This window comes from Rhamphochromis longiceps, linkage group LG3 (genome assembly GCF_057381845.1).
Source record: "Rhamphochromis longiceps isolate RC_006_pf linkage group LG3, R_longiceps_female_GT1.1, whole genome shotgun sequence".
Classification (NCBI taxonomy): domain Eukaryota; kingdom Metazoa; phylum Chordata; class Actinopteri; order Cichliformes; family Cichlidae; genus Rhamphochromis; species Rhamphochromis longiceps.
The window spans coordinates 67,811,272-67,833,233 of NC_140559.1; the positions used below are offsets into that span (position 1 = coordinate 67,811,272).

Consider the following 21,962-nt stretch of genomic DNA (forward strand, 5'->3'; position numbering starts at 1 on the left):
GACCATAGAACCAGCTTTAGGGTGGCGTCCCCAGAAAGGAAGGCCTCTGGGTCTCGACGTAGACCGCTGCCCTCACAATATGGATCAGTGGCAGAAAAGGGATCAATGTAATCGATCGATAGTTGACGGATGTTAGACAATCAGACTGCCAAGGATCATCAATATGAAGAAGCATTTGGGGACAGTAAGCAGGAATGTAGATAGACAGACAAAGACAAAACACAAACTATGACTGGCTTTTTCAGTTGCCTCGTGTCTGCCACAGTAGGTGCCTCAATCTTTCTTCTATAACGTGGCAAAAACATGTGGTGGGTGACAGTAGAATATGTGGTAGAGCTCTCACACTGCATTTCATTAGATTTCACAGGTATGCATAACTGAGTGTATATTTACAAAATTCAGTTCACGGTATATATCATTTTCTGCTTTTATCATTCGCCATGGAAACAGAAGCTGGGTGGTCCTTCCTAAAACAAGCAGCCAACCAAGGGCCTTGCTGAGTTTTTAGTGATGTGAAGGCAGAAAGAGTAACAAAACCTAACGAAAATAAAAGGAAATAATATTTACATGAATCTGCAGCTTGATGCATGGTGTACGATATGTAGCCATGAGTTCTTTGGTCTCTGCACAGACACTTTATTTTAGACGTGTCTAATTTGGCACCATATGTGGTTTTTTTCATCGGGGAGTAGTTTAAAGCACTACAGGTGCTCTCGCGAGAGTAACTGTCAGCTCCATGTTTACAAGCGGTATTTATTAGGAGCAGTCTCCCCCTACTGTCAGTGCTTTACGGTCTAACCGACCGAGTGTGTCCGTAAACTCGCCGCTGCTTTAATGCGCTACTATCGACATTTTCACAGCCTCTGCTTTTCTTCGGGGTAATTATCGCTGCCCAGGCAGAGCAAGGAACGAAAGAAAGCAGGCACCAAGTCGTCGCCTCGGGTTCTCTTCGAAGGAATAGGCGGGTAAGACCGAAAAACTGAAGCTATTATTATTCAGCGAGCCACTTGACAGCTGACACGAAGAGGCAGCGCTATATTAAAACCATAACAATGAAGCATTTCTGCGCTCTGTGTGCGTCTTTGATTTCTGACACCGAGGAAGCTGCTCTCAAACTCGAGCAATAAGTCACCAGTATTTGTGTTGCACGACTGACGTTATTCCGTTTAATCGTTGCTACATCAAAGGTGGTCATGGTTACAGGCCTTTCCTTTTTTCTTTTTGCTCCACAACACCGGTACCGGGTTAGACTGTGCGCTGTAGATGCGGTTCTCCGGCACGGGCAGAGCGCCAGGCCAAACTCAGTGTTACATACTGGCACTTTAAGGCTCCCGTGTCTGTAAGCAGAACTACAGAGCTCGGGAAACATGGCAGGATACCATCCGGGCTCATATTGTGGCAAATATGTAAGAGATTTTAGTAAAATTCTACTGTAACTTTGTTTGGTTTGCAGAACCGTGTCTGTAAAGGTGCGTCTGTGCAGGTATGATGGTGTTTTTAGAAAATTGCTGATACAAAATGCTTCTTTTTCTTTGCATTAAATGTACACCTTTCTAACAGTACAACATTTGAACCAGTGGCAGTGTTGTTGCTTGATCATTTTATTCCCTTTTAGCAAATGTATTTGACAGCATTAGATTCGTATGTGGTCAAAGCAGTGGCTGAAACAGCAGCACTGGTCAAACACAGGCTCCGTGCGCTTCAGAAAATAGTCACGACTTCTGATCTGTTGATTTGCATTTATGGGCACAGATTAATCCGTTATCTGATGAACAACTACAGAGACCACAGTTCCGGTCATACATGTGACAGATGTTTACATTTCACATATATTATTCTGTAATACACTATTAGTACGATTTTAAATGGATTATTATTAATACACACTAAAAAGAACTTGTTTAGATTTAAGTACAGTAAGTTCTCATTTAGGTTTAAGCATTAAAATACTTGGCTAAGTTTAAAAATCATGCACTGTTTTAAAGTTTCTTTCCAGGGTGTTTCATGCACATCCAAAGAGTTTATAAGTCATGCTGACAGTAACAAATTCGTGTTTTTCTTCAGATTTCAAGGCTGTTTCTCCCCATTCAAAACTGGTTGTGGTATGATGGCAGAAACTAAACAGGGACAGATGTTGATCTTGTGACCAACAGAGGCCCAGACTGACCGTCATATTATTGCCATAATTAGTCATGAGAAGTTTCGATTAGGAGGTAAAATTAGTCAAGCTAGCTGCCTGCTAGAAATTGTGTTCATATAAGAAGCTGATTATTTACTCCCCCTGTTATCATTTTCTCCTTACAATGTGATGCTAAATTATAAGAGGCTACATGACTTTTTCAGGATCTCTGCATAATGTGATTTGCTTGGCTAACGGCCGTGCTGGAGGATTTGGATAAACATGATGTGATAGGCTGATCCTGCACTAATGCACTGAAGCTTCCACAAGTTGAATTTCTTTCAGCTTTAAGCAAAAATCTATAGATCCATAATTCAGATTGGTAACATGTGCCGGCAGCACATTGAAAGTGGAAGAGAAGCGAGAGCACTAAAGCCTGAAACCAAGCCAGTCCTGCCTTAATGAATGATATCTGCAGTTAAAAACAAAGCAACCATTTTCTCCTGCCTCTCTGTATCTGCAGGTCTCGGTAGCTTGAATGTATTTCTTTTCCAAGTCATAACAGTAAAAGCTATTTTGGCAGCAGACAGCACTCAGTCCTTATACAATGTCAGTGGGATGATTGCCAAAGTTTAATCAGCGCTGCAGGTTTTACTGAATGTGTTCATTTAATAAAACTTGCATGTGCGTGCAGTTTTATCACACAAGTTAATATCTGTAAGTGATTCTGGCTCTGCACATTTCTGGATCCAAACTCTGGTTGCTCTGCTGCTTTGCTGCTTTGGCGAGCATAGAGGATTCAAGACGATTATTTTCACTTTAATTTGTTCCTATTATTCCAGCCTGTTATTTTGCACTCAAGTTAGAAATCTTTACAGGTAATAATAAGGTGAGTTTCTAGCTCGTGTCCCAGCACCTACACTGTACTCAGGCTGCACTCTTGCTTAAACCAAACTGAAGATTTCTTTATCTCTGGTAGCTGTGAGAAAGATAAACACTGCTGTGAAAGACAGTTATTTAATGCAAGTGGATTTATATTTCATTTGAGTGGGTGACTTGAGTGGAGTGTCACTATCCCCACTTTTGGGGTAGAAACAAAGCTGAACTTTAGAGCATGCTTTTGTTCATGGAGCATCAGGCTGTGCAGCCGTGTTGCTAGTTTCCTTTTGTTTGCTCATCATTAAATTTTGAATGTATGAATTATTATAAAACTATTAATATATAATTATTAGTACGTTATTTCCAGTTGTTCCAGTTTTTGTATTCAACAGACAATGCTTGTGCACTATGTTAAATACTAATTCTTGTCTTTTGTGTAATTTAATTTAATAAAAATAATACTTTTATGATTTTACCCCTTTTTAGACTTATTATCAGAGCTAATACTGTGTATTTTTTGCACATTGTGACTTGCTTTGTTTTCGTAAATCTCTTTGAAGTCATTTATCTGTGGAACAAAAAAGGCCTATAGCTGTCACTTAATAAATATTCATCTGGTGAAGTATTTTGATATCATATTTATTTTTTAAGCAGACGGGTTATGTTCTCATTGTAGCATTTATCTTGAAGCGCTACTGTTTATTGTTAACATATTAAAAACCGGGTTTGCCAGTAACCTGTACAGCCTGCGTGTGTGTGCCGAGTGTGGAGACAGGAAAATGCAGCTTCCTGTGGGAGGGGACGACGCTGTGATAGATACTGTGCAGCCATCTTCGGGAGCAGGGATGTCTTTTAATCATAAAAACCACAACATTAGATAAGATAAGATAAGATAAGATAACCTTTATTAGTCCCACACGTGGGAAATTTGTTTTGTCACAGCAGGAAGTGGACAGTGCAAAAGTTATGAGGCAAAAATTAGAATACAATAAGAATAAATACAGTACACAACTGTACAGAATAGAATAAAATAAAATAAATATACAATAAGATAAAAATAGAATACAAATACAAATACTATATACAACTGAGTAAAAATACAACGATGACAGAAAGGATTATTGCACTTAGTATTATTGCATATGTATGGATGTGTGTGCTTGATCAGTTAAAGTCTTTATTATGGAGTCTGACAGCAGTGGGGAGGAAAGACCTGCGAAATCTCTCCGTCCCACACCGTGGGTGCCGCAGTCTCCCACTGAAGGAGCTGCTCAGTGCTGTCACAGTCTGCTGCATGGGGTGGGAGATGTTGTCCATCAGGGATGACAGCTTAGCCGCCGTTCTCCTGTCACTCACCACCTCCACTGGGTCCAGAGGGCATCCTAGAACAGAGCTGGCCCTTCGGATCACCCTGTTCAGTCTCTTCCTGTCCCCAGCAGAGATGCTGCCGCCCCAGCAGACCACACCATAAAAGATAGCAGAAGCCACAACAGAGTCATAGAATTTCTTCAGGAGTGGGCCCTCCACTCCAAACGACCTGAGTCTCCGCAGCAGGTACAGCCTGCTCTGCCCTTTCCTGTAGAGGGCGTCTGAGTTATGAGTCCAGTCCAGTCTATTGTTCAGATGAACACCAAGGTACCTGTAGCTGTCCACAGCCTCAATGTCCATACCTTGGATGTTCAGTGGTTGCAGTGGAGAATGCTTGTGCCTGCGGAAGTCTACCACCAGCTCCTTGGTTTTACTGGCGTTGATCTGGAGGTAGTTCAGCTGGCACCAGTCCACAAAGTCTTGAGTCAGTCCTCTGTACTCCTTGTCGTCCCCATCAGTGATGAGGCCGACTATTGCAGTCATCAGAGAACTTCTGCAGGAAGCACTGGGTGGAATTGTGGGAGAAGTCTGCAGTGTAGATGGTGAAGAGGAACGGAGCCAGAACCGTTCCCTGTGGGGCCCCCGTACTGCAGACGACCCTGTCCGACACACAGCCCTGAGTCCTCACATGCTGTGGTCGGTCGGTGAGGTAGTCCAGGATCCAGGTAGTGAGGTGATGGTCCACTCCAGAGTTCACCAGCTTGTCCTTTAGAACCGAGGGAAGAATGGTGTTGAAGGCACTGGAGAAATCAAAGAACATGATTCTCACAGTGCTTCCAGCGGTCTCCAGGTGAGCGAGGGAACGATGTAGGAGGTGAATGACGGCATCATCCGCTCCAATGCCAGGCTGGTAGGCAAACTGAAGTGGGTCCAGTGATGAGCTTATTAGGCGCCGAAGCTGAGCCAGGACCAACCGCTCCAGGGTCTTCATCAGGTGGGATGTCAGAGCCACCGGCCTGTAGCTGTTGAGGTCCTTGGGGCGTGAAGTCTTTGGCACTGGTACAACACAGGAGGTTTTCCAGAGCTGTGGAACTCTTCCCAACCTCAGGCTCAGGTTGAAGAGGTGCTCCATCACCCCACACAGTTGGTCCGCGCAGGACCTGACGACCCTCGAGCTGATGCCATCTGGACCCGCTGCCTTCTTGCCATTAATCCTCCTCAGTTCCCTCCTAACCTGGGTGGTTGAGAGAGACAGGCTGGAGCCTTGTGTTGAGTGTGTATTGGATGCTGTTGTTGGGGGTGGGGGGGAGTGAGCAGGGTGAATAGAGGAGGTGTGAAGTGTCTGAGGTGGAACAGCAGCAGTGGGGGTGGGTGAGTCTGCAGCCGATGTTGCAGACTGCCTCATGGCTGAATCAAATCTGTCGAAGAAATGATTCAGTTCATTTGCCCATCTCACATCCCTCCCAGGCAGAGAGTTCTGCTGTTTGTGGCCTGAGATGGTTCTGAGGCCTCTCCAGACTTCACCAACGTTGTTTTGTTGAAGCTGGTTCTCCATCTTCTGCCTGTAGCTCTCCTTCCCATTCCTTATCAGTCTCCTCAGCTCTCTCTGCACCCTTTTCAACTCCTCTTTGTCTCTGGATTTGAAGGCCCTCCTCTTCTGCTTGAGGACGGTTTTAATTTCTGGGGTAATCCAAGGTTTGTTGTTGGAGAAACACCGTACAGTCCTGGTAGGTACAGTGTTATCCACACAGAAGTTTATATAATCAGTAATGCATGTAGTAAGGCTGTCGATGTCCTCACCGTGGTCATCACAAATCACCTCCCACACAGTCGACTCAAAACAATCATTAAGAGCCTCCTCGCTCTCCTCTGACCATCTCTGTACTGTGCGGGTGGCTGGTGGCTCCCTGCGCACTAAGGGCTCATACACAGGGACAAGGTGCACCAGGTTGTGATCAGATCTGCCCAGGGGAGGGAGAGGTGATGAACTGTATGCCTCTTCTGCATTGGCATACAGTAAGTCCAGTGTTTTATTGACATAAAGAGTCATATTTTTGTATGTAACTAGCAGGCGATTTCTGCCAGGCCTGCAGGGCTTTTTCAGAACCTTCTCTCTGTATTTTGTGGTCATGTGAACAAAATTGTGTCACGATGCAGATTTTGGCGACCCTTACGTTACATGCAGGCAGTGAACGTTTAAGATGACACGGAAGAGAAACACAAACGATTAAATGGTTATGATATATGCAAAAGTATAAAGATTCGTAATATAGATCTTAATAACTGCTCTATGTGTGAAAAAACAACTATTTGTTATCATACTGTAGCATCAGGCCAATCAGACTGCTGGGTTATTGATCTGGTCTGTTAAGCAGCAGAGGGGGTTGGCTAGGGTTGGTGTCACTACTGGTAGCATCATGTGATACATGGACCCTACAGATGTTGCACAGTCATTTCATTTTTGGATGCTTCTCTCAGTTCAGCCCTGCGACAGTGTCAGTGCCAACAGCCTCATCATTGCCTCCTGCAGCTGACACACAACTTCACACACAACTGCTGCAGACAGAGAGCTCCTCCCCCCTGACAGCTGATGTAGTTAACATGCTTAACACTTAAACTCAGAGCTCAGTAAAACTCTCATTTCAACTGAAATATTAAACTATTATCAAAAATGTTAACCTAGCTGCCATGCATATGAGCATTAGCTGTGCAGAGCAGAGGGGAGGCTGCAGCTGAGCTGAACAGAGTGTGGAGAGCTAATCAGAGCAAATACAGAGTGAAATCTGGAGCAGGCGACAGTTGTAGGCTGAAGAGCTGCAGCTTGAGGTGGAGCAGAGTGAACGGGGGGGCAGGTTGAGGCAACTTGAACTTTTCTGTTTTTACAATAACGCACTGATATTTTCCGAGGTGTCACTTCTTTGCCGTTACTTCTGTTGTTGTGGGATGGGGTCAAATTTCCCCCCTGTGCTACAGAAAATGGTATCAACCATTGAGTGTTTTCCTGGGGATTTGCAGTAGCGGTTTTTGATACGGGCGACATGGGCGGTTGCCTGGGGTGGCATCGTGGTGCGGGGCAGCATCACAGGCATCAGCAAAAAAAAATTGCTCATACTCATGCTGCCCCGACATCAGGCAGCGCATATTGGGAATGGCAGAGGCACCGATCGGTTTTCTATCGCCCATTTGCTGGGAGTAAGGGCGCCCTCCGTTTGCGAGGTGCGCCTGCTGCTTGCGGCACAGGGAGGAGAGGGCGGGGCGGCGGGGGATTCTCTGACCGGCTGGAGCAGCGTCTAATAACCAACTCGCCAAATAAAACAAAATAAAAACAAAACAACAAACACGAAAACACCAGACATGATACAGACTTATAATTTGCACCAATGTTTTTTCGAAATTCTATACGAGAAAAGTGAGCGCGAGAGCCCTCGGTGCGCCTGCTCGCTGCCGAAGTCAAAGTAAACTTTATTGTCATCTCCGCTACAGTCCAGTACATAGAGAGACGACGAGGCTCCAGTTACAGCAGTGCAAGTAAACAAACAATAAATATAAGAAGAGTAAGAAGATAAATATACACTTTAGGACTCGTGGTAAAGGATCAATAACAATTTAAAATGTATAATTTACAGTTTGATGATTTAAAGTCTCACACACAACCCGTCGAAAGGGGAGGGGCCGGCTGCTTCCAAGTAGAGCACATTTCATTCATAATGTTGTAAATTATGTATTCATGATTTGAATCCTGGGTTGTGTGAAATCCCAGAAATTAGGGCTGCTCAATTAATCGAATTTTAATCACGATTACGATCTGGGCTTTCAACGATCATTAAAAATGACTGAGCCGATTATTGGCCCCTCCCTCATTTATCCGCGACACCTTAAAGGCCGGTCCGTGAAAATATTGTCGGGCATAAACCGTCCGTGGCGCAAAAAAGGTTGGAGACCGCTGATTAAGAGGACCCGAGGGAAGCTCGGAAAGCTAAGCAGAAGTTATTTGGAGAGGAGAGTGACTGCCGTTGGTTGAAAAGAGAGTTTAAAAAAAACAAACTTCAGTGGTGTTGCACACTATTTTATATTATTTTTTAAAGTCATTGTTAACCCTTTAAAGCCGGTCAGAGCAGCATGCTCCGTTTTGCGTAACTATTTTTAAATCCCTGTAGAACCTGAACCGCGTAAGCTAGCGCAATAATTTGTTTTGCATATGAAACCGGAGGAGTTGTACTTACATCTGATGCCATCAGCTTGTCCTCGGTCACGGTTTCGTTCCACATATAGCTTTGCAAAAATTGCATAAAAAGCGCTTGCAGGAACAAAAACATAATATTCCAGAAACACGCTTTGCCGTTCCTATCAGCTGTTCGTAACACTTCCCACAGTGAAATGATGCACATGCTGTTTTCTTTGCAAATTTGCATCATAGGATTGTTTTTTGTTTTTCCTGCAGTATATAAAAATTGCTGTATCTCCAAAATAAAACTATGAAGACACTCAAAATAAATTTCCTGTGGTGGGAAACTATTTTTTGCAACTTTATTGTATTTAAAGTTTTGAGGGATAAACCTCTTAAATTTCTCCAAGTAGAAATATATGTAAACAAAACAAAAGCGATTTTCTATATTTATTGTAGTTTATTGCACTTTTTTGCAATTTATGTAATTACTATGGACTTAATGCATACATATTATTAAAATATGGGCTATAACAGTTGTATTGATGTATAGCAACTTGAAATGCTCCCACAAATGGCACTACAGCATGTAAAAAAAAATAATATAAGCTCTGGTGGACTTGGTTCTATAGTAGGTCTTAAAGGGTTAAATAAATATCGTCAAATAATCGTGATCTCAATTTCAGTGAAAAATAATCGTGATTATCATTTTTGCCATAATCGAGCAGCCCTACCAGAAATACACCTTAGACTAAGTGAATCTGTGAACTAAGGTGTTGGTCTATTAGGTTATGTTGTGGTGATCCCTGAGTTGGGGGATGGGTGTTCATACTGGAGTGCAAAATTAAAACCAATGGAAGATGGACAAGAAAAGTTCAAAGCCATCAGGTCCTCAGTTTAGAAAAAAGAGAAAAGAAGAGGAGGAGAAACGAGCAAAAGATGCAGGTAAGCAGATGTGTCATTGGATAATGGCAGGTCATCCTGAAACTATCAGAATCAGAATACTTTATTAATCCCTAAGGAAATAATGTGGGTTACAGTTGCTCCAAAAATAAATGGTAAAAATAGTAACAGTAACAGACTAAACTCCAAATATTATGTTACAGATTTTAATATTAATTAGTCATTGTCAGTTGTTGATTTGTCCTGTTCTCATTGTATGACGAATTATGATGGCTGTTTGGTAGCTCTTTGCATACAATGCATACTCTCTCTCTTTTCATATGTGTGTGTGTGTGTGTCTCTGGCGAAATTCAGTATGGTTCCGACAACAGTTTTATGTTAATGTATAATCCTTGATGTGTTTTGTGTGTGTGTGTGTGTGTGTGTGTGTGTGTGTGGGGGGGGGGGGGGGGTGCCAGAGGGAGTGTTTGCCCGGGGCGCCAAACAGGCTAGGACCGCCACTGGGTGTTTGCACTGAGTTTGGATTTCTGGTATTGTGACACCCCTGCAGTGCCACACATGTACCACAGAACATCTAGATCCTGTTTACAGTTGCTAATATGCTTCGATAGAGCAAAATGAATATTATCTTTGACTAACTAGTAAAGTGTCAGATTTCATACAGCAAAGACACTTATGAGATTGTGTTTACGCGTTTAAACAGTGGTGCACTCACTATGAATAGCCACAGCCATGACTAACAGTTGCACATAGGAGCATTTCTATACATGCACCATTGTAAGTGGAAAGTCAGTGCACCTGTTTCTGTGGTGGTAGAGATGTGGGGACAACAATCATGTAAGTGTGGCTTAAATAACACCAAATGATGGACGTACACACGAGGAACAGGCATTTGATTAAAAATCAGTGCCCTGCAACTCCTCTGAGCTGACCTGGTGACATACTTGTATCACTTTTTAAATAAAATAAGTCGAGCACAGATGTTGCACCCTGGACTGGTCGCTGGTCTGACCACACTAAGGATGAACATGCACAATCACCACGAGCTGTATAACTAAGTGTACTGGTTGAGTAATCGCTTGTTTTCTCATTTTTATCATCTTTTCTCCTCGTCCTCCATCTGTGCACTGGAGACTCTTCAGTCTGATTATATTTTTTTCATAAATTGATTTAATTATTTTCAGCATTCCTCAATCATATCAGGGCTGATTTATTTATTGATTTTAATTGATATTAGGTTCCTCCTCCAGTGTTTTATCCTGAGAGTCATGAGCCATAACTTGAACCCACCCCCAGTGAAACCAATCCTTCTGTCAACCTTATGCACAAATTCCTCGGTCTAATTTGAGAGGTGACACACGTTCTCCCCGCCCATGGCCTGGCCCCACTCTTACTGTGTTTCTCTACCCTTCTTCACCCCACTGGAACCAATCTTTCCACCATCACTTTTTTATCTTTGTTTTTTCCGTCCCTGGTCTTCACAAATAATTTCAAGGTGCTGATGTGGTGGAGCGATATTTCAGCGAGTATAATTGCAGAATTGATATTTGATCTGTTTCGGTGTAAAACCATCCCAGCTAATCAATCTAATCTAACCAATCCCAGTATTGTTCAGTCCTCCTGAAATTCCACAGTGGAACAAAAGGAAGTAACTGAGCTGCGCTCAAAGCACTTTGCACTACACATCATAGTCACATGACCACGCACATATTCATTTTTTGTATCTAATATTGACACATGCACACTCACAGTGGGATGGATGTGTAGGACAAAACCTGGGCTTCAGGATGTAGAAAGGAGGAGCTAGGAATTGTACTACAGACCTTGTGATCTGTGGACAAACCAGATGTGGTTGTGGAGGTAGATGGTCCACGGTGTGCACTGTGTCGCAGTTGTTACTTGATTGGGTTAGTACTCCATCGTCCCACCACAATTCAAAGACATTAATTTGATCTTCTGATTCTAAACTGGTCATTCTGTATGTGTTACCCTGTGGTGGACTGGCAACCAGTCCAAGGTGTGCCCCATGTTTTGTCCAGTGACAGCTGCACAAACCTGAGTAGGACGAATAATTAAGAAAATGGATGAAGAAACTTACAACTCCAAAGTTCTGTACGTGATAGGAGCGACACAAAACAGCGATTACTAGTTAGCATCCAAATTCTAGAGGAAACTATTGTGTCTGTGTTAAACTACAGGAAGCAATGAACACTGAAGCCGACATACTGGGTATAGAGCTGGAGTCAGGACATTTCTATACTGCACAGCATGCTGAGATGTTTCCAGCTAATAGTTCTCTGAAAACCACAAATTTTGTGTTAATTTTAATATTGTATGCCTGTTGAACTGTTATCATCAATCATTTTCATAGATACAATTAAAGAAATGGAAACAAATGACATTCTTTTTGTAACCGTCTGCTTGTAGCGGGGTGCCTAAAATACAATTTAAACGCAGTGATGGGAATAACGGCGTTACAGGTAACGGCGTTACCTTTTTCAGTGACGAGTAATCTAACTAATTACTATTTCTATTGTTACAACGGCGTTACAGTTACTAACAATAAAATGCGGTCCGGTCGCGTTACAGATTTTCAACAAACAGTTTTGTGTTGTGTGTCAGAACAATGAGGCGACTGCTGTCTCCAGGTAGAAACAGCAGTGATACACCTGCTGCTGTCAGACCTGCAGGTATCAGGCTGTGATGTTTCCTTTATAGTGGACAGAAATTATTTTTTTGCAGTGGCACAAATAATTTGTGGCATCTCATTGAAGAACAGATGATTGTTCTATAAATAGTTTGAAATGGTTATTTAAAAAAATCAAGGTAAAAGGTAAATGGATGCAAATAACTTTGTTGTTTGCAAAACTTGTGCATGTGGTTTTAAAATTGACAATTTATATTTGCATTTAAAGTTATGAAATATGATTCAATAAACATGTTTGTGGTTGTTACAGTAAAAATAGAACTTTTTCTACTTGGATTTTATGTTTTCTGTCTGATTTTAGATCAATTGTGTTAATACAGTTTGTCAAAATGAAAACATGACTGTAAATTCAGACACGTGAGGTTGTGCTGAAAAGGATGATACCAAACAAGACAAAGTAAATCATTTTTAACGGCGAAATGTGGAGGAAACATCAAAAGTAGTTAAAAATGGCCAGTTACAACCTGGACCCCAGAGGGTTAAACGTTTTTTTAAAGTAACGCAATAGTTACTTTTTAAGTAATTAATTACTTTTCAAGTAATTAATTACTTTTAGAATCTTGTAACTCAGTTACTAACTCAGTTACTTTTTTTGAAGAAGTAACTAGTAACTAGAATTCAAAGTAACTTGCCCAACACTGTTTAAATGTGATTTCTTGCAGTTTTCTGCTATCTTTAAACACAACATTCAGCCTCTCATGTTAGGTGATTTTTTTACACCTGAAATATTTGTAGATCTGTGAGTCGTCTGAAGGGTTTGCTAGATTGTTTGGAGGATGTTAAGAGGAACCCAGGAGGGATTTTTGACTCTAATGTTTGATAAACAGATCAATGCTGTAATCAAGTCCAGTTTCTTTCATCTTCTTGCTAAAGTGAAGCCATTTCTCTGTTTCAGAGACTTTGACAGAGCTGTTCATGCCTTCATTTCATCTCTCCTCGACTCTCTGTAATAGTCTTTACTCTGGTGTTAGCCTGTCATCAGTTAGCCGACTGTAGCTGGTCCAAAACGCTGCAGCACAGTTACTAACTGGGAGGTGAGACCACATATCTCCCATACTGGCATCCTTACACTGGCTGCCAGTTAGTTTTTGAATTAATTTTAAGATTTTATTATTTGTTTTTGAGGCGTTGCACGGGTTAGCACCCTCGTACCTTTCTGATCTGTTGAATTGGTACGCTCCTGCAAGATCACTGAGGTCTGCGGACCAAAGCTCAGAGGAGACCGAGCCTTTGCTGTGACTGCTCCTTCACATCAGGACCTCCCCAACACTTTCAAACCCGTCTACAAACCCACTTTTATTCTTTGGCTTTTAAATCACAATCAGTTGGTACTGCTTGTATTGGTCTTATTTCTCACTCAAATCTTCTAATTTTATGATTCTTGTTTCCTAACTTTTGCCATGTCTTCCTATGTTTTTGTCTCTGTTGATTATCTTAAATGTACAGCACCTTGGTCAATGTGCTATATGAATAAATTTGACTTAACACACGCAACCTTGTGACCCTGACACGTTTTATGTTTACTTTAGTAAAACTCACAGTATCGCATAACCCCATTAGAGCACTTTGCTGTCAGACTTGTCTTACTTGTGGCTCCTGGGTTTTAAAAAGTAAAACGGGAGGCAGAGCTTTCAGAGTCTCTTCTGCAGAAACCAGCTGCCAGTCGGGATTCGAGAGACATCCATCCTCTCTACTTTCATACTTAACACTTCCCTTTTTGCTAAAGCATATAGTTGGGTTGGATCAGGTGACCCTGAATCCTCCCTTAGTGATGCTGCAATAGGTCCAGGCTGCAGAGGACTGTGCACTAGTGTTTCTTATTCACTCACTATGTGTTTATACACCATTCTGCATTTATTCATTAGTTATTATTGATCTCTTTCTGTCTTCCACGCTGCGTCTTTCGTTCTGTCTTCCTCCCTTCACCCCAGACCGGTCACGGCAGTCTGGTCTGGTTTCTCAGAGCTTTTCTTCCTCCTCACTAAGTTCTTGCTCAGAGGGGATCGACTGATTGTTGGGGTTCTCTCTGCATTATTATTGGGCCTTTACCTTGCAGTATAAAGTGCCCTGAGGTGACTGTTGTTGTGATTTTGGTGTTTTATGTATAAAATTGAAATGAATAATTGTGCTGCAGTGGCTGGACACAGTTGACACACCAGTCAGGCTGGAGACAGAAACTTAGACTGTAAGGAATAGAGGATAACTGTCACACAGGAGGAGTAGTGGGGCGATACTTGAGTGCACGAATACTATTTCTGAGCACTCTTCCTCAGTATAAAGAATGTATTTTTGCATTGTCACCGTTCACTTGTCACCTGCAGTAAAAGGTGCAGGACTGCATCAGTTACACAGAAACCACCAAAAAATGAGGCCTGGGCTCAAAATGCTACCATTGTATCACTGAAAGCATTTGTTGAAACTGTTACCGTACACGATGTGTTGACACAATTTTATAATAATTAAACATTAATACGACAAACTAGCTAAATTTAATGTCAAGCTCTAGGTTAGCTCAAGTCATTTGGCACCAGGTGAACTGACCCGGGTGAGCGGTAGAGGTTGCCAGGTTTCCATTTTTGCAATAATGAGCAAAATAAAAAGTCTTTGAGTTTATTAAACTTAATGTTCTCTGACCTTTAGAAACCCAAATCCTCTTTCTAATTCCACAATCTCCTGTATGTTATTTTCACAAATGTTTAAAGTTTCTAGCTGTGAGGAGATGCATTTCTAGCCCTTGTGATGTCCTCCCGATTTGCATACAATGCGAGCCATCAGGGGTCAAAAGTGTCTCCACTTCATTTGACTGTTTTTTAAAGTATAAAGTATAAATTGTCAATCAATTCAGTGTTACACCTTAGTTTTACTTAAGACCAACACATTAACACAAAATTTACTCAACATTTTACATTTTAGGGCCACCAGACCTTCTTTACAAAAAATAAACCCTGTTTTTTAGCGAAAACAAATTGAGAAAATTAAATATTTAATTGTTTAGATAATTTTGACTATCTGAATAACTAGAGAGTGCTGTATGTTGAACTTTAGTGAGAATTTTTTTTTTGAACCATTTAAATTTTTTTAATGGCAGCAAATAATCACACTGGTGGTCCTCAGGGGTCAAAAATGTCCCCACTTCATTTGACTGTTTTTTAAAGTATAAAGTATAAATTGTCAATCAATTCAGTGTTACACCTTAGTTTTACTTAAGACCAACACATTAACACATAATTTACTCAACATTTTACATTTTAGGGCCACCAGACCTTGTTTACAAAAAATACACCCTGTTTTTTAGCGAAAATAAAACAAGAAAATTAAATATTTAATTAAATTAAATATTTAAAAAAAATTTTTTTTTTTTAAATTCTCACTAAAGTTCAACATACAGAGTGCTGTATGTTGAACTTTAGTGAGAATTCTTTTTTTGAACCATTTATAAATTTTAAATGGCAGCACATAATCACACCTGTGGTCCTCAGGGCTCAAAAATGACCCCGTTTGCTTTGAAGCAACAAGTATAAAATATCATCCATCTCTGTGTTTCAAGGTTTTATTCAACTTTATTCCAACTCATTGCCTGACAGTTTTCTATATTTTGGCATGGTAGGAGGGCATGAGTCTGAGTGAAGGCAAACTTTCATGAGGACAAAGGCGTGTCCATATTTGACCCAAGTGCAGGAGGAAGCTCAGGTTTATTCCTCTGCACTGGTCCCATCATGGACAGCATTCTTTCTGCAGTTGCAGGCCAAGGGGCATATACAGTAAACAAGCTGTTACAGGTGATTGTTTTCTTTTGGAAACCTGCAATGTTAGGGACAACTCGTGTCCTGACTGCAGGACAGACGGTTTGCCATCGCACACGAGCATGTTCCATGTACAGCTGGACCTGCATCACATGCTGCCCATGTTTTTGTCTCAAAGTTCCCTGGTTTACTTGGATGTTCTGTTGGAGGGGACAGAGTCCTCTGAAGGGGACTTGGTGCTCATACAGTCACATCAGTACCAGGATCTTACATCACAGCAGGAGGAACACCCACTTGTGTTTCAAGTCAAGTCAACACCAACACACATCATACACCTCAAATGGGAGCACGTTTGTGTCATGAACGACGATCATCTATTGTGTCTTTATCAAGAAATTATGTCCTTTTTGTGCTTCTATGATTAATCTTGTGTCAGCATGAAAACTTCTCTACCAGACTCAGGATGTCATAAACTGGCCGTAGCGACTCTACTGGATGCACGGCAGTAAGAATCAACACACCCACATATGCCTACAGCTGCATTCGGTCCATTTTTCTTCCTCTCTTGTTGTCCCTCCTTGTTCATCATTGAGTTGGCTGTAGAGCAGGTCATCTGCTAATTGGATGGTTGTTGGTTCAATCTCTGTGTGCTCTAGTCTGGAGTTCTTACCAAGGTGTCCTTGGGCAAGTTACTGAACCCCAACTTGGTCTCTGATGCATCCATCAGCATGTGAACGTTAAAAAGCAGAATACAAGCAGAATACACTGTGTATAATGCTTTCAGTACTCGAGTAGAAAAGCCACTGAAGGAGTATGGGACCTGGCACATGTGCTTGGACTGTGGTAGATCATCTTTCTCTGAGGCACATGAGAGAGTCATGCATCGTCTGTCACTGGGAAGGTTAGAAGACCAGATCAGTGTTTCCTCACGTTACTGCAAATATTCCTCTGTCTCAGCTGATTCCTCTTTCCTGCTTGATTCTTTGTCTTCATCATAATTGAAATGGATGATGTGTAGTCCTCTGACACATCTTCTATTTCAGTTTCACATTCTGAAAATTCAAGAAACTTCAAGAAGCCCAGTCACTTTCTCTCCAAGCTCCTCAGACTACCATGTCCTGGATGCCTGAGAACCTACTTGAACATAGTTCAGATTCTTCATCACTTTTCTTCACTTCATAGCCTTCTTCCACTTCTGCAGGTGGCTGATGTGCTTTTTCAGAGAAAGGGTAGCATGTGCTCTAAATATTGACAATATTTTCTATATCTTCTAACCCTGGATCTTCCTGAACATTGATTCTCCCTCCTCATTATACTAGAGGACAATATGTGCTTTGTCCTACTGGTCATTGCTTTGCACAACATGGTAAAAAAAAGTATGCTCATCAAAGTATGCAAATCTCCAGTGCAATGGAGGCTTTTGAGGATACTTTCTGTGTATGTATTATTGTAGAGTCTACCTTACAATACGAAACACTTTGATGCGGCTGTTGTTGTGATTTGGCGCTGTATAAATAAAATTTCATTGAATATAGAGCACCTGCCTCCTCATTGTGCTGCCTGTTGTGGTTGTTATGACCAGTGCTTGACCCCACACATCAGTGATCCAAGATCAAAGATGTTTGAAAACAGTATGGTGTGAAAATACGGCTCTTTGCAACACTTTGTACTTTGGGGTCATTTTTGTCCACGAGGACCACCAACGTTATAAAATTCAATAAAAACCACATAAATAAATCAAATTACTTGAAACTTATTCCAATCATTCATAGTATAGTAATGAATAACTTCTGTTATTTTCAGCCCATTTGATGAATAACAAATACATTTTTGATAGCAAAAGATTTCTTTAGAGGACAAAAATGACCCGTGGACAACACAAGGGCTAGTATAAACCCAGAGCCCCACTAATCCATGAGACGGTGTGGCATTTACTAGGGTTTTACTTTGATGCCTTTTTATAGTGGCCGTGTGACCAAACACCTGTCTCAGCCTTTGTGGCTTAGCTATGAGGGTCTTCAAATGTCTGTGTGGAGACAGAAAATAACTTTCCCTCCATCACAGTGGAAACTTGGTGTGACTGAGCTGGAAAGACACGAGGAACACGTGTAAGTTTGAAAACACAGACTTTAGCCGTGATCCTGCAGGAGGACTTACTGTCCTACAATAAAGAATAAAAATGTAAAAAAAGATTGTATAATCTACAGTAAAAATAACATTGTTGACCCTCTAGAGTTGATGGATACACATATCACTTACTCATTTAAGTCAAACTACCATTTTCTAATTTGTGTTGAAGTCACATTCAATGCAGGAAGAAACCATAAAAATATTTTTTAAGGACAGAGTAGAAGAAACTATGACTTCACTCTCGTATCAGTGGAAAAAAGCACCTCAGTAGCCAATCACAAGATTATATGGGAACATTTGGTGGCTCTGGAAAAAAAGGGGACGTTGTGGGAGTGGCTTCAAAATCAATAACGGTGATTTTAATAGTGAGTCTTTAGATTAGTGTGTTTAGAGTGCATAGTTATTGTGTCATGTAGTCATTGTTTGCTAAATTTGTATTTAATTGCTTGAAATTTCCAATTTGTATTTGCATTTCAAATGATGAAACTGATTAAATGTATCTTTGGGTTTCACAGCAAATAATCTCTTCAGTTTTTCTGTGATTTATTAATACAGCATATAGCGATAAATTTTAACATCTTTTAAACACTTTACTTGTATTTTTCCAATTATCATACAGAACATTCGTATTATTTTACAGATAGCCACATCCCCACAAATCATAAAGACAGATAACACCAAGACAAGAAGAGAGAAAAGAAAACAGGGGTGCACCTCTCAGTTTTTACAGGCCTGTTCAAGGACAGACAGAAACATTCAAGGTTCCCGTTCCAGACCAGGTGGATTGTTGTCGTATGTTAACAGAGGCTCCCATGTTGTGTGGAATTTGCTGATGGATCCGTGGAGAGTACATCTGATTTTTCAGCTTGACATTTTGCATAACATCCCTTATCCAGTGGTGATGTGATGGAGCAGTAGTAGGCTTTTAAATAAAATCAGGCGTCTCGCTAATAATGACAAAAAGGCAATGACCAGAAACAGAAGTCGCTATACCAGAGAAACAACCAAAAATTGCCACCAAGGCGAGATGTTATAGGCACAGGCTTTAGAGATGACTTCAAAACATGATGACCAGAAAAGAGCAATTTTCAGACAGGACCAAAACATATGAAGGGACGTAGCTGGAGTCTGTTTACATCTAACACACGAGGGGTCAATGTTTGGAAATATTGTCGCTAGTTTAGCTTTTGAGTAACCTGTGTAACACTTTGAATTGTATTTAGGAGTGTCTTGAACATAGAAGACGAGTGGACCCTGGAATGTTTAGATCTTTCCAGAGATCTAACCGGTCTGGTGATGGTTTACATCATTGAAAATAAATAATTGATTCTTGGCAAGACCATCTGCTACTGGTTTGATGAAAGCTGCAGACAGTGAGGGGCGAGCGGGCATCGCTGCCTGGTGCCCTCTGGAGACTGAAGCTGGAGGATGTTTGGTCATTTGTTCTGAAACAAGCTGTTGGGGGATTATTTAATATTTTTAACCAGTTTATCAAAGAGTTTTTTCTGCATTTAGAGACAATATTGTGTTTTTTACTGGATGAGTAGTCTATTAAATTAATCTACGTGTATTTGTTGATGAGGGCCTACCTTTAATGAAACCAGTTGGTCAGGATGAGTTAAGAGGGGGGTTATCTTCTCTAATCTCTCTGAGAGAGCTTTGCAGATTATTTTATGGTCAACATTCGTGGGAAACACAGGGTGTTTGCTGGTTTTAGCAGGAGACTAATGTTGGCAGAATTCATATTTGATGGTAGTCTGCTGTTTTCCTTGATTTCCTGCAATGGTCTGTGGAGTACTGGTGCCAGAATCGTCCAGAATTCTTTGTAGAATTATGTTGGAAATCCATCTGGACCTTATTATTGGGCAGACTTACCAGAGCTTCCTGGAGTTCGCAGGTCATGAACTCACGATTGCACTGGACATGCTCTGGAGTGAGGCTTGCTCTTATCTTTGAGATGATGTTCCCAGTTCCTGATAACAGTGCTAAAGATTCTCTCTGTCATGACTTGAGCAATTTGAGGTGCATGAGCCTCCTTTCAGGAGAGACTCACTTATATGCCTGTGCTTAATCCAGCTATTAAGCGGCTGTACCTCAGGTGGTAGAGCAGGCCACCGACTACCCGAAAGGTTGGTGTTTCAATCCAGTCTGCGTGCCGAATATCCTGGGAGATGATAGTAACCTCATGTTGCTCTCTGACACACCCATTGGAGTGTGAATGTTTAACTTTATTATGACACTCCTTGCAGGTCCAGGGTTTGCAGGTTTTATTAAGTGTACAAATAAACTTATCATTATTAAATATTTTATTTTGTTCCATTTAGCACCTTGAGTAAACCTTTGTTGTGATTTAGTGCTATATAAATAAAAACTTGTTAAAAAGAAAATAAGTTCATATGGTTGAAATCTCTGGATTCTGCCAGACCTGTAGTGCTTTTTCAAAATTTTCATTCAGCATTTACTGGTAATCCAGATTTTGGTGACCATTAAGTCACATACAAGTGACACATGTTGAATGTGACACATGAAAATGAAGTTTTGTTCCAACATATATTCACATATATGCTGAGATCATATAGTGAGAGGTGGTGGACTAGTTTGTAATAAAACAGCTGTTTCTAAGGCTACGTCCACACGCACACGGGTATTTTTGAAAACACAGATTTTTCTATGTTTGATCTTTTCGTCCACACGTAAACGGCGTCTTGGGTCACTGAAAATGGAGATTTTTAAAACTTAGTTTTTGCGTTTACGTGTGGACGAGGAAAACTGAGATTTAGTCGCGCAATGTCAAAGGCGTGCACCGTTTTTGACCTCACGCTGTGCTCACGTTATTGTTTACATGAGATTAATTTCTACAATGGTGGACAGAGACAAAATACTGTTGCTGTTAATCTGTCTGCAGTTTTTAAACACTGACACACACACAGTTACTGTCCCTCCATTTAGAAAGGCAGAGGCGCACGTGGCTTCTACATTCAACACAGACGCTCTCACAACTCAAATCCCAATGTCGATTTTGAATAAATTGAATTTGTAAAAAATTAAATGTATGTATGCTGTATGCATTTTGTTCATTATTAAGTTGCGAGTCTACACAACAGCCAAGCTTCTGTCTTTAGTTATTAACATTTGAAATGCACGTGTGGACGTAGCCTAAATATCTTATTTTATTGCATTCTTATTATGATTCTGTTGTGTGTCAGCTGTATCCGGGGAGGTGAAAGAGTTCCCCCTCATGTCAAAAGCGAGTCACTCCTCACTTCCCTGACACTTGATTTGAATGACTGCATCTTGTTTTTCACATACTAATGTGGACTACTCTTTATTGAAATAAACTGTGTCTGTTAGTCGACCTATTAGCACAGAAACCCACCAAACCCAAGCAGCATCATTACAGTTACAGGTCTTCTTATCCTAGAGCTGTGAAATATTTTAATGTTTGCTACCAACTAAGTGTAATTACATTCAGTCCTTCACCAAAAACATGATATACTCTTCTTAGTAAATTGATATTCACCACCTAGACATATTTATCCTGCAAATGTTAGTCTCTATTAAACATAAGCAGATTTGAATGATTAGCTTTTTAATCTGCAGTAACAGAACAAAAAGCTGTTTATGCTGGTGAAGCTCGGACTCTGTCAGACTGCTGTTGTCTCGGTGTTGAATATTTAATAAGTCTTTTCTCAGAAGCCGCAGCAGGTCACATCGACGCTGGCCATGCTGCACACTGATAAACTACACCAGGACGTGCACACGCACTGAGAAAGTCTCACATAGATTCACTAGTTGCTAAAGATAGAGCATTCAATCCACCCTTGAGATGATTATTTATTTTATTGCATATGATTCTATTGGCTGTTCGGGGTTGTCTGTCCTATCCAATCTTAAATCCACACTGGTGAAACTTTCATACTTCTGTCTTTTCTCGTCTCATCTCTCCCTCCCTGATTCTGCCTGTTCTCCGTCCTCGCCTGTACTGTAATCACATTACTCTCTCTCTGT

General features: G+C 41.0%; 1 protein-coding gene across 1 annotated transcript in view; it reads left to right on the forward strand.

The window, feature by feature from the left end:
• The first annotated feature begins 788 nt into the window (after positions 1-788).
• Positions 789-21,962, forward strand: part of ache (acetylcholinesterase (Yt blood group)) — a 34,842-nt gene continuing 13,668 nt past the window's right edge. The window contains exon 1 of the mRNA XM_085400798.1: positions 789-965. The gene's annotated coding sequence lies outside the window, so the exon portion shown is untranslated. The remainder of the gene's footprint in view (positions 966-21,962) is intronic.